The sequence below is a fragment of the Acanthochromis polyacanthus genome, chromosome 5 (assembly GCF_021347895.1).
Source record: "Acanthochromis polyacanthus isolate Apoly-LR-REF ecotype Palm Island chromosome 5, KAUST_Apoly_ChrSc, whole genome shotgun sequence".
NCBI classification, from domain to species: domain Eukaryota; kingdom Metazoa; phylum Chordata; class Actinopteri; family Pomacentridae; genus Acanthochromis; species Acanthochromis polyacanthus.
The window spans coordinates 13713985-13726726 of record NC_067117.1 but is presented as its reverse complement, the minus strand read 5'-3'; the positions used below and the strand labels follow the sequence as shown (position 1 = coordinate 13726726).

The 12742-nt window shown below is 39.5% G+C and overlaps 1 protein-coding gene across 1 annotated transcript in view; it reads right to left on the bottom strand.

Annotated features, from left to right (window-relative positions):
* The window catches only part of med20 (mediator complex subunit 20), a 217556-nt gene extending 205359 nt beyond the window's left edge, over positions 1 to 12197 (bottom strand). The window contains exon 1 of the mRNA XM_051947853.1: positions 12193 to 12197. The gene's annotated coding sequence lies outside the window, so the exon portion shown is untranslated. The remainder of the gene's footprint in view (positions 1 to 12192) is intronic.
* Positions 12198 to 12742: the final 545 nt, after the last annotated feature.

Genomic DNA, 12742 nt, shown 5'->3' with positions numbered 1-12742 from the left:
ATCCCAAACACAAAGACGCTGCTGCCAGTTTATGTATTCAGGTAGAGGCAGCAGTAAATTTGTTTGTGACTCTGCTTCCTCTGCATCCTCTGGTCCTGCAATTTTCCTCTCAATTATCCTCCCGCCCTGAACACTGTGTCCACCTGAACTCTTGTCATCTCTATTTAAAGAAGGCTAAAACAGTTTTCTGGGGAGAACCCACTGAAGGTTAAGTTGTACTGCAGTGACGATAGAACAGACAGTGCGCTTCTTTTAGTGTGGCTCTATGGCCGCAGGTGTTTGTGCTATGTGTGTTTAGTGTGTTAATAAGGCCTCCTTGTTTGTGCTGAGTGTGCCACTGCGACGTACGTGTTTGTTTTCGTGCTTAGATTGTTTATGCACTACAATATGATTATGTGTGTTGGAAATGTACCCACTGTGCCTCTGTTGTGGCCATGAGTGGCCAAGCAAATAACCACTCTGTTAGTACACAGATGTTCACCGGCATGACTGAGCAAACAAAGGCAGATTCTTCATTTTCTCTGCACATCCCGTGGTGGCCAACTGCTGGTGATAAAGCACAGGAATAGAGAGGGATAATTACCAACAGGCAACGAGGCGCAGCAGATTTTCAGAGGAGACAACAGGGCGGAGCGTGGAGAGTGGAGAGGTGAAGGCTTTTAATTGGCATAATGAACCTTATTTCATATTGGGTTCATTTATGCACAGTAATCCAATTATCCTCTGCCTTCTACAAGGTTTATGAATCCTCCGGGGCTCTGGAGGAAAAGTAGGAGGTCGCGTCAAGACCTGGAGAAGGCGGCATCGAAGCATAACTGACCACTAAGCAGGGATTGACTCAGTGCTCAGTGATCCAGGAAGAACCAGGCTGTTGAGCAGTCTGATAGCTGGAATACACAGAGAGCAGAACAGTGTGGCTGAGCTCGAAATATAATAATAGCAAATATAGTAATAGGACAGAAACACACAATAGTAAAACAGTAAATAGAAAAACTGGAATAATTGTTAGAAGCTGTGTGGGTGTCTCAAGGAGAATTTAAAAGGAATAGTTTCGTGTTTCGCTCTTTATTCGTTTCAGTTTTACTCCAGGGTTTCCACGGCAGGAGCAGAGCAGAGTGTTGGCCACCACTGACTGAAGTGTGACCACCCCACATAGCCAACAATGAAGCCCGTTAGTAGGAGGCACACATGAACTGGAGTTGCAGAACTTGGTCCGGAACCATTTCTCTACACTCGTTGTTCCCGTACAGATGCATTTAAAAACAGCACAACCACCCCCAGTGAATCACACACGATTAAATAGTTCTGAGCAAGCAATCAAAAAAAAAAAAATTACACTGATTTAGTAGTAATTCCAAGATTTCTTGTAATTGAATAGACATCATTAAAATGCATCTGTTTTACATGTATATATTTTTTTACTAATATGTTGTAATAAGGGCTGCACAGTGGGGTAGTGGTTAGCATTTTTGCCTTGCATCAAGAAGATCCCCGGTTCAAATCCTGGCCTGGGCCTGGGATCTTTCTGCATGGAGTTTGCATGTTCTCCCTGTGCATGCGTGGGTTTTCTCCGGGTACTCCAGCTTCCTCCCACACAAAAATATGCTGAGGTTAATTGGTCACTCTTGATTGCCCGTAGGTGTGAATGTGAGTGTGATTGTTTGTCTGTACATGTAGCCCTGTGACAGACTGGCGACCTGTCCAGGCTGTCCCCTGCCTTCGCCCGAGTCAGCTGGGATAGGCTCCAGCACCCTCTGTGACCCTAGTGAGTATAAAGCGGTGTATAGAGAATGGATGGATGTTGTAATAAAGAATTTCTTTAAACCGATTTTTGATGTATTAACAATTCAAAAAAGAATAACTGTAGGCACTCTTCCAGGTTTTAATCAGTTGAGGGTTACACAGAGAAGCTTATTATGACTGCATGAGCAGTGACCAAAAAAAATAAGACAATTTGTCCTTTTATTGTGCCACCTGAATGTTAGTAATGGTCTCAGCTTGGCCACCCCTATAAAAACTGTCTGGCTCTACTAATGATTCCAGACTCAGAATGAGCCTTTAGAGAATTACTACACAGGTCAATGAGCACTATCCACCCAAACACAGTAGAGTCAGTTCATTACCTTATTTGACAGAAATCTGCGCACTTTCCTGTTATTTCTGATTTGCAGAAATGTATCTTATGCTTCAGAAATGAAACCCCAATTATCCGAACAAACTAGACATATGTATTATTTTGAATTCTCATCATTTTGGTGCTGGTGAGTTTCCTTTGGTGTTGGATAAACCGTCTTTATGAGATGCCAAATAACCCTCTATGCAGGAAAAACAATCAAATAAGTATAGCAAGTCTGAATCTTTTGAAAAGAGATGATTAGCTTTGCTCAGTATGAAGACTGGAAACAGAAAATCTGTCTGAAGGTAAGAAAATACACCCAGCAGCACCCCTAAAGCTCACAAATTTACATGTCTACATCTTTTCCACAGCTTGGTTTTTGTTCAGATTAAACCAACCAGATGTGTTAATTACTGAGGCTTAAAGGTGCTGAAAATTGCAAAGCCAGATAGCTATATTTCCCCAGGTCACTGTGAGGTAGTGTCTATTCTTTCGATTTATTGGTTAATATTGACTAAAGCAGAAGGGATTTAAAAGTACAGTTGTACCCATTTTCTTATTTGTAGGCTCTTCAACCATTCAGATGATGTTATGATAAATCTCATATAACCTTAAATAAAGTAGCATTTAATTGGTTTATAACCGAACTCAGGATGGGAACACATGGAGCTCAATAGCAGCCTACAGCTAACTTTTTGTCCTGGGACCCGAATCCGGCACTGATTTGCATTTTTTTATTTGGCACAAAATATCATGAAATTTATTGCAGATGTTCCATGAAAGAAAAAACTTCCTGACTTGTTGATCCCCAGATTTTTTATCCTCATCTGACCATGAGGTTGTGATTTGGAGTGAAATGTCACGACAATAACTTAGTGGATTACCATAAACAAACATTCACGTATCCTTGCAGATGAATTAAATCAGAATGTTAGCATGCTAGCACACTAAAATAAGCTGAGATGAGAAACAGTTTAAGGTTAATATAACATGCAATGCTAAAAGTAACATTCAGGCAGGTTTACTCATTTTAGACCACTAAATATATCATAATGATATTATTATCTTTTGTGCTCAAGCAGGGGTTGCACAGTGGAGTAGTGGTTAGCACTTTCGCCTTGCAGCAAGAAGATCCCTGGTTCAAATCCCGGGGTGAGCCTGGGATCTTTCTGCATGGAGTTTGCATGTTCTCCCTGTGCATGCGTGGGTTTTCTCCGGGCACTCCGGCTTCCTCCCATAGTCCAAAAATATGCTGAGGTTAATTGATCACTCTAAATTGCCTGTAGGTGTGAGTGTGATTGTTTGTCTATACATGTGGCCTTGCGAAAGACTGGCGACCTGTCCAGGGTGTCCCCTGCCTTTGCTTGAGTCAGCTGGGATAGGCTCCAGGCTAACACCAGACAGATATGTTACCAAAGACAATTACATATCCTCCAGAGTTCCTGTTCACGACTGGTTGTTTGATCCTGTGGGATTTTTAGCAGATGGTTAACAGAAGAAAAGCCTTTTCTTCTTCTTCTTGTAATGACAGAGCCCTGTCTTCCTTTTTAAGGTTACAGAAGCAATCATGGCTAATCACCCTGAGCGTATTCATATTAAACTGAGCTCCCAGTCACCGGCAATCATAAAACTGCATCCACCTGCCTGTCACTCTATCTGTCCTCCTGAAGCTGTGTCTGTTCAGTGAAGCTCAAACTAGATGCAACAAAATACAAGACCCCTCCCAAACACGTCCCATAACTCGTCTTTTTAAAAAATGAATGATTAACATTTGAAATCAACAGTATCAAAGGACAATGCGTTTAGAGGTAATAAAGGAACACAAACAGAAAGCTGTGATTTCCTGCCATCGTAATGATTTTTGCCTCATCTGTCCACCCATTCTGTCTCTTTGTCTCGTTCTCTGCTGCTCTCTGAAGCACTCTTGTGAAAATGAACCTGTCCTATTAGCCATCAGGCTCTCTCAGTCCATTTTCCCCTCTTGTAGTCTCTCAACACACACTCAGCCTCACTTCCCTGCAGCAGAAAATTACAGCTCTCTCAGCATTTACCATCCCATCTACCATTTCTATAATCTCTCTCACTGTTTCTCCCTGTCCTCCATGTACCCTTTTTTTTCTTCCCCGTAATGTTACCTGTTGTGACTTAGTGCTTTAAAGAACAAGACATTTTCTCCTTTCACTCTTTCTCTGTTGCTCTGTGAATTAGGCTGTTTGAGAACCTGAGACTTTCATAATCCTTTTTTTTATTATTCTACATGTGGGTTTTTAGCTGGTCAGTGGTCATTTCACCACTTTTTTTAATCGTCAATTATTTCCACGACTGCCCAATAACTTGATATGAAATGTGACTCATATGTTGTGACTCTGACTTCATCTAGTTCTGGTTTGAATTATAAACTGTAAAATACTTTGCCTCAGAGCAAACTGGTGGCCACTGCAATGAACGGCAGCAAACACCGAGGTACTTCTGGCTATGTAGCTGTATAACAATAGAAGCTGTCTGTTTTTATGACATAGAAATGTGAAATGATTTGAAATTCTGTCACCTTAAAATATTTGCATTATCTGCGAATTGAGAAGTGGTGTATTTCCACTTGTAAACAATCAAACACAATACTTTAGAAAAAACCCTATTGTCTCCCTACAGTCAGTGGTGAGAGTGTGTCTGCGTTTGTGTGTGCACAGCTGTGTGCATATATGTATATATGGAGGGAGGGAGGGATGGATTTCCTTGTTTTAATGTTTTTAAATGTTGTAAAGCACTTTGTGTTTCATTTTAACTGCATGAAAAGTGTTATATAAATAAAATTTGATTGATTGATATTGAAAGTCCTGGCCCTGAAGTAGAAACTCAGTGAAGCAAAAGTGAATAAACTTTTGATCACTGACGCACAAGGCAGAAACCTGTAATCACTGGAAATAAATCAACCACCCAGGGTATTTCTAATCAGCCTGATTTTATGAACATGGTTGTAAAATGATGTTTGAACACCAGAACTTTAGTACTTTGGAATTATGAGTTCGGTCAATCTGCATGTCTGCATCATGGCTCCACATGGAAAAGAACGGTTAGAATAAATAATATATCTGATTGTGAGACTTTACAAATACTGGACAGGATAAGGAAGATCTACGACCAACTAAGAATCAGAAAAACACAGTACACAGGGTATAGAATGAGCGATAGTGCCACTAATCAGAGCTGCTGTGGTCATCCTCCTAAAATGACTCCATGGACCATGAACTACTTACACAGTCTAGCTCTATAAAACAGACAGGCAAGTGCTTCTTAGTCGACACAGGTGCTATCAAAGTGTTTGTGACAGCTCAGACAGTGTGAACGACATTGTTTAACATCTACACAATACTGTAATATTAAACTTGACAAAATATGAAAAGAAGTCTTATTACAATTGGGGGCACATTTCCTCCCAAATGAGACCAGATGAATATCTTTGGTTTAGATTGGGGTCAGCATGTTTGGCATGCTACCACACTGAATGCATAGTCCAAACAATGAAGCATGGAGGTGGGAGTATGATGATACTGGACTGCAAAAGTGCAAAGGGTGCTGGGGAGATGACATTTGCAGATGGTACTATGAAAGCCTGTAGATACACCAAAGCGCAAGATGACATGATGAAGCTTAGCAGAAGAGGGACATTTCACCTTGAAACGGTCCAATGCACACTGCCAAAATCACAGCTTCTAAAGAATAAGACAGTGAATAGCACGACCTGGCAGTGTGTCGCCGGACTTGAATTTCAATAGAACACATTTTGGGTGTTTTAAAGAGAAAAGAAGAGGAACAAAACCTCTCTATCAAACAGCAGCTGAACAAAAATGTCTCTAAAGAATGGAAGAACAAATCCATCAATAAAGAAATTTGTGTAACACTGGCATAGTCCATACTATGGAAGATTGACTCAAAACATTGGAAAATAAACTATTTGTTTCTCAGTCATGAAAGGTCTACTGACTTTTTTGCATTGAGTTACTGTGGGGCTTGTATTCTTGTTATAAGAAATGTAAGCATTTTTAAATTTTACATAGAGCGTATATCCTACTGTTAACCCTCCTGTTGTCTTCATTTACAGGCACTAAAAAATATTATTTCCTTGTCTGAAAAAATCCCAAAAAATCAGCAAAAGCTTCCCAAATTTCTGAAAATTTGCAAAATCTTCAGAATGAAAATTCCAATAATTCCTTAAAAGTTTTATTTTAAAAAATCCCCCAAATTTGGCAATAAAATTCTTGTAAATATTTTCAAAAAATAAGTAAAAATCTTCCAAAAAATAATTCTAAAATAATATCTAAAGTGGTTACATATATATTAGTAAAACTTCTAATATTTTCTTTAAGATCATTCACAAAAAAAATCCACCAAAATCCAGCTAAACTCGCTGGATTTTGGTAGATTTTTCTGTCAATGTTCTTAAAGAAACATTTTTAACATTTCTTTTTTTTACCAAAAAATGTTCAAAAATTTCCAGAAAGTGTTGAAAATGTGGACATCAGAAGTTTCGCTGTGAAAATATTTTTTTCCCACATTTTCAAACATTAAAACGGGTCAATTTGACCTGCAGGATGACACGAGGGTTAAATTAATGTAATTGCTGTAAGAGCATTTAGGTGGCATTGAACAGACTGATTCACTTCTGCTGTTTACTATCTGCTAAATATCAATTTGTTATCACCATCATGCAGGCACAATAGCTTTTATCTCACTAATTTCTGATGAGGGAATTGGGGACAATTGGGCTGAACAATCTCTAAAATCTCCTGAAATCGACAGTCCAACATGTACGCTCAATCTAAGCACAGCATTTGACCGTGTGTGCAGGTGAGAGAGTAATGAAGCTCTCCTTTTTCTTTCCTCGCACATTTATATCTCGGAGCAACAATGTGAATGTCTCTCAGGAGAGGATGACAGGAAATCAGTGCCGTTATCCTCATATTGAAACAATTATCACGTCTCCCTGCCCTCTGCGACTGCTGGCTTTTCACTCTGCTTTTAGCCACTGCTAAAGACAATTTAACCTTCTGTAAAGATCAGACAACACCAGATACAAGCTGGTTCTTTTCCAGAAAACCGTGGCCTGGAGACTTGTGTTAATGCTGGCAGGAATTTAATCTGCTGGCTTTAATATTTTCCTTGATTTTTAGTGACACTGTTCTTTCCAGACAGCTACTGCATTGCTCTTGCTGTTTTTCCAGCTAAATGAACCCGTGAACGCAGCAGTCTCCACCCTTGTGTCACCCACGCTCCGTCTCTCATTACCCCCCACCTGGGAGGAGAAGAGCTCCCTCTATTTTCCTCCCCCTCTCCTCCAGCTTCTCTCTCATTACTTTCTTTTCAATTCACGGCTTAATACTTTGGGTCTTTACCAAGAGCTGTTGTCCTCCCTCGTCCTGCTCCTATTTTCAGAAAATTAAAATCCATTTTCCTTCGTTCCGCTCTTGTCTCATTACAGCTTATTCCCCATCTCCTGTGGCTGCAGGATGAAAAGAAGAATCAACGCAGGCTTTTCATGAACACTAATTCCATCCTCTGCAGAAGACCTGCAGCGGTGAGGAGGGGATTTCAGCTGCACCTCCTGGGGTCACTCAGACCACATCACACATATCACAGAGGTGGGAAATCATCTCTGTAATCAAAAATGGGCAGACCTGTGGGTAATTACTAAATGACAGCAGTGCACAGCTCCTGTGGATGATCTTCCTCTTTGCACCGAGTAGTTTTTCACTCCGCTGAAGCCGTGGCTTGTGATGAGTGTGTAGGTGTAATTCAGTCCTCAGTTTTCTATTAATTTGATATGTGAGGGAATTTGGAACTAGTGTCTTCAAGCAAGGAATGAACCAAGGCTAAATAAATGAGAGCATAAAATGAAAGGCCCTTCAACAAGCCTTTGCACTTGAGTTTGTATGAAAAGAGGCTGGAAGAGTGCAGAATGTGCTTTTCTGTATCTCTGCTTGAGGTAAAGACCCACAAAGTTCATTTAGATAACTGACTGAGACAGACCTGCCTAATGAATCTTCATACAGATGACTGCAGCGATGAGGAGATTCTGTGTGATCAGGTAACCGTAATAATATCACACGGCTGATGTGTCGCTGCACAGAGTATCCACAAGATTAGATTAAGGTCCATTTAATGATTGTTTTATCTAATTAGGATTAAATGCTAAAGCTGGAGGAGACACCGGTGACTGTGGCTGAAATCACTCACAGTTAGTCAATGGCGTGCATCTGTGTCAATTTGTTGCTTGAATGTCTGCTGAGAATTATTATGCAGGGAACCACAATGCAGCACGTATTGCAAAATCAATGGCCATTAATTGAGCATTATGCATCGTTAGTGCAGAAAAACAGCTGCTGTACATGAGTAACGACCTGGGTTGAAAATATTTGATAGTTTTGCCGTCTAATATACTCTATACTTCTCTCTGTAAGAGGATTTATAGCTTGAATAATTATGTATAGTAGTGGAAATGACACAAAACTGCAGGACAAGTCTCCTCCAAACCAGGGTTTATGTCTACAAAGGGGGTTTGAAAGTGACAAAAAATGCTCCAAAAAGTATTTAATTATTTCAAGAAGCTTTTTAAAACACTACAACTTTATTCTTCCAGTAACAACATTTATGCGTCTGTGGTACAATTTGTCATACCTGTTCAATCAGTCATTAAACAACAAAAACAACTTTCATTTTGTGATCAAGTATTTCATATCTAAAAGCTATATCTAAAGTTCAAAATTAGACAGGGTGGGCCATAAGTTTACATACACAGGAAAATATATAATGTATTTTTCCTTTATGTTTCAGATACCCCAGAAGATGTGTTTGACGCTATCTTTGGGGCACTTGAAGGCCATGGTGTATCAAGTGAAGATATGAGACATAAATCATCTCCAGGAATGTATCGCCATCACCATTACAAGCATAACGTGTCTCAAACGTGTCTCAGCCAGCTTAGCCCACTGCCTGTCAGTCATCCCTATCCTCAGCCTCCATCATCCTGCTTACAACACCTGCCTGCCTGAGTCTTTGTTCTGTTGCTGAAGCTCATTTTCAAAGACTATTAAATCATTGTGAATAACATCTTCATCTTCCTCTTGACAGTTAGATGAGGAGATATGACTTTCATATCCGTTTGTTGTTTAAACTAATTTTTGACTTCATAGGATTTCATTTATTTTCTATTCATTCATTTTGTGTACATTTATTTGTTGTTGGGGAACTATTTCATGTTAGAGGAGTAACTTTGATGGAGCTCAGCATCATTGTGGAAGATTTACCTTAGAGTCAGAAGGGAAAGGTACACCTCAGAATATGTGAAAGGGTTTGGTTCTCTTTTTGTTCTTTTTTGTTCTTTCTTGTATAATATGGAAGCTGATCACAGTTTTATTTACATCTACACTACCATTCAGAAGTTTGGGGTCACTTAGAAATGTTCTTTTTAAAAAAAAAAAAAAGAAGAAGCATTTTTTTCAATGAAGATAACATTAAATGAATCAGAAATACAGTCTAGACATTGTTAATGTGGTAAATGACTATTCTAGCTGAAAACGGCTCATTTTTAGTGGAATATCTACATAGGGGTACAGAGGAACATTTTATCAACCATCACTCCTGTGTTCTAATGCTACATTGTGTTAGCTAATGGTGTTCAAAGGCTAATTAATGATTACAAAACCCTCGTGCAATTTTGTTAGCACATGAATAAAAGTGTGAGTTTTCATGGAAAACATGAAATTGCTTGACTGATCCCAAACTTTTGAAAGGCAGTGTATATACTCTGAATTTCATATAGTCTGAAAGGTCTCTCCCCCATTGCAATAATGTGCTTCCATTGTTCATATTGTAAACTAAACTGAAATTTACGGACAACCCATCAGTATGTTTTCTTCTTTTCTAAGGTTAGAACCCAGAATAAAACTTACATCACAGTAGTATGCAGTGAGAACAGGGAGGTGGTTAGCTTAGCTTAGCATCAGCATGTCTATGTCTATGAATCACGATAGAAGCACCATGTACTTACACTAAGCAAGATATGCATCGACATGGTGATTCTTATTTTCTTTCCACTGAGTGTTGACAGAGGTTCAGCTTCGGGTAAAACGCTGCACTGTCGCTTATATTGAGCCTTGCAATCACAGTGAGGGAAGGACAGGACCAGCAGCACACTCACCAACCATCTGTATTTTCTTTTTATGCACTTGCTTCATTCAGAGCAAGGCAAGAAGATGTACTCTATCTTGTGCCGATATTTTACAATCAGAAGTTGTCGGTAACAGGTTTGATAATATTTTTAATTCAGTTTAATTTATATGACATCAATTGACAACCTAAGTCATCTCAGAGCTTTTCACATTGAAGATCTTCAGCATATTGTGGAGAGCATCCCAAAGAATCCAATAATTATGGATGAGCAGTTTTTGATGACAGTGAGAAGAAAAACTCCGTCAGAACCAGGCTGAGAGAGGGCGGCCATCTGCCTCGACAGAGTTACTGCAAATTAAATTAGCTATTAGTAGCTACTGACAACACAATATTTTTTCTATCCATTATTTTTAACATAAATATTCGTGCTCCAATACACAGCATTTCTCCAACATAATGAACATCACAAAACAACCAAGTACACAGTATATTGGAAATTATAATAAGAAGATGAGAACTGAAATTAAAAATCAGTAAATATTGTGCCCGACATTTGCATCATGTAGTCACACAGTCACGTGCAACACTTCGATTTAACAAGCAGAGTTTTTCAGTGCTGCTTGTTGTCGCACTTTTCCCGGAGGGCCTGGAGAAGCTGGCAGATGCTTTCAGGCAACATAATGATGTCGACACCTTCACCCAGAGACTGCGGCAACTTGCCTGTGATGAGATGCTGACTGAGACTGAGATGGTTTCTTAGACGATAAATGGTGAAGTTGTGGACAAACAAGTGCCTGACTGCAGCCCTAACTGCCATACCTGCACCCGGCAGTCAACAGTCTGTTATTGTGTTCCTCTTGTCATCTGTGGCATTGTGTCATTTGATTAAAGTTGTATTTTAAGGTGGGTTTTTATCATCATTGATCGAAGGAGTGCCTATGAGCTGGTCACACCATCTGATCATTATCCTTTAATGCCTCACCTGAAAAGATGTGGATTAACTCAGTGGTGTTTGGTGCGCAATTGGCTAAATTTAACCCTTTTCCGTTAAAAAGAATAGAAATAAGTCAGGAAAGAAGAATATTTGCATGCTGTGGTTATATATCTCTTCAGTTTCTTTCCCTCTGCTTCCAGTCTGAAGCTAAGCTAATTGTCTTTAACTCCACAGTGAAGTTTGGCATCAGTACTGTCATCTCACTCACCCTAAAAAAAGTATTCTTCCCCCTTCCTTCCAGATAGTACCTCCTTTCATTCTACGATAATGAGAGACTGTGGCCCTGCATCATCACTGCTTCAACAGCGACGTCCTTGTTGAGCAAGTGAAGCTTTTGCACTCAGATTCTCCCGCTGTGATTGACAGCAGGTGATAATCTGGAGGCTCAGAGGCCCTGGCTTCTTTGTGTACTTTCACATCGAGACATGCCTGCACATTCCTGCAATGATAGAGAAACAGAGCTGCTGCTGTGAGATTAGGTACCTCTGGGATCCCATCACTTTGCCGCCTGTTAGAGCTGCCAGCATCTGAGCAGAGGAAGGCTAATGTATAATGGATTACAGTGACAAGCTTGTACTTAGTTGATGGGGAAATGGGACATGTAGATTTATGTAAAAAAGGACAATTTTAAAAGGGATTATTGAAGTTAATTGTAGATAAGTGAAGAATCCTTTATATTTTACAAGCACTTTACACATTTAAGAAATCCTACAGTAGTTCTGAATCCGAGACAACGAAATACTGATTTTAAGGCTTTTTTAAAAAACTTTCTCAAAAATTCAGCTGTTTACAGTAGAAAGAGTTCAATGTTTGTTTGTTTTTTTTAAAGTGAGGTGTTGTGGCATTTTATGATTGAACAAATGATAAAATTAGATGAATAGGATGTATAAATCAAATTTAATAGCCAACGAAGATAAGATCGGAAGACTTAATATGTCGACTGAAGTTATGAGTACACTGGGAAATCCTGTGGGAAGCAGCAACCCAACTGAAGCCTATAGAGCCAAAATAAGGTATAAAACATAAAGTTCATGTCCTCTCTATGTCTGCACTTATGAGTTGAAACCTAGGGCACGCTGAGCCAAGCAGAAATAATACCAAGGTAGCAGAAATCAAAAAGAGGAGGTGGTCTAACTATTGGTAAGAGTACATTTTGATTGGGTCTTAAGGCGATGTGTTGTGGCTTCCAGAACGGAAGAGGAGTGTTTCAGAGAAACCATAAAAGACAGTCTAACGCTTTATATAGCTGGTTAAAATCTCGAGATTTTTCACATTTGTTCTTACATCCTCTGTATTGAATGAACATTATTCACATCAGACCCTGAACACTGCTCAAAGACGCTTTCTGAAGACTCCAAGTTTAGATCCAGAATTGATTTTTGACTTTAAATGTGACAAAACTGCCTGATGACTGGCCCTGAGCAGGCAGACTGAGTAACAACAGAGGGACAGCTTCAGATCGCTGC